Raw genomic sequence first — 386 nt, forward strand, 5'->3', positions numbered from 1 at the left:
TGTCTTTCGGAAGCTCTCTGGTCCAGCCCTTGGTAGCAGTTGGATTATAACTGACTGTGGGGTGCACAGGTGACAATATTGAGCTCAAACAGGGTGGGTGGGTGTTTACCCATGGGGCTAAGGTGGACTTTTTTAGACTGACAACTCTTTGAGTGTCATAATTATTGTTGATTCTCAGGGGTTCAAATACTAATGAACACCAGTAAATTACAAATAAATTATTGAAAACAATGTGAATTCTGGCTTTTTTTTATTTATTTATTTTTAAAGATTATGTCTTTATACATGGAAATGCATGCATGATTGAAATTTCAGACCTCTGCCTATTTTCTAAGTGTGTGAACTTTCAAAATCACAAGGGGTGCAAACATTTCTGCTCCTCACTG

The sequence above is a fragment of the Corythoichthys intestinalis genome, chromosome 16 (genome assembly GCF_030265065.1).
Source record: "Corythoichthys intestinalis isolate RoL2023-P3 chromosome 16, ASM3026506v1, whole genome shotgun sequence".
NCBI lineage: Eukaryota > Metazoa > Chordata > Actinopteri > Syngnathiformes > Syngnathidae > Corythoichthys > Corythoichthys intestinalis.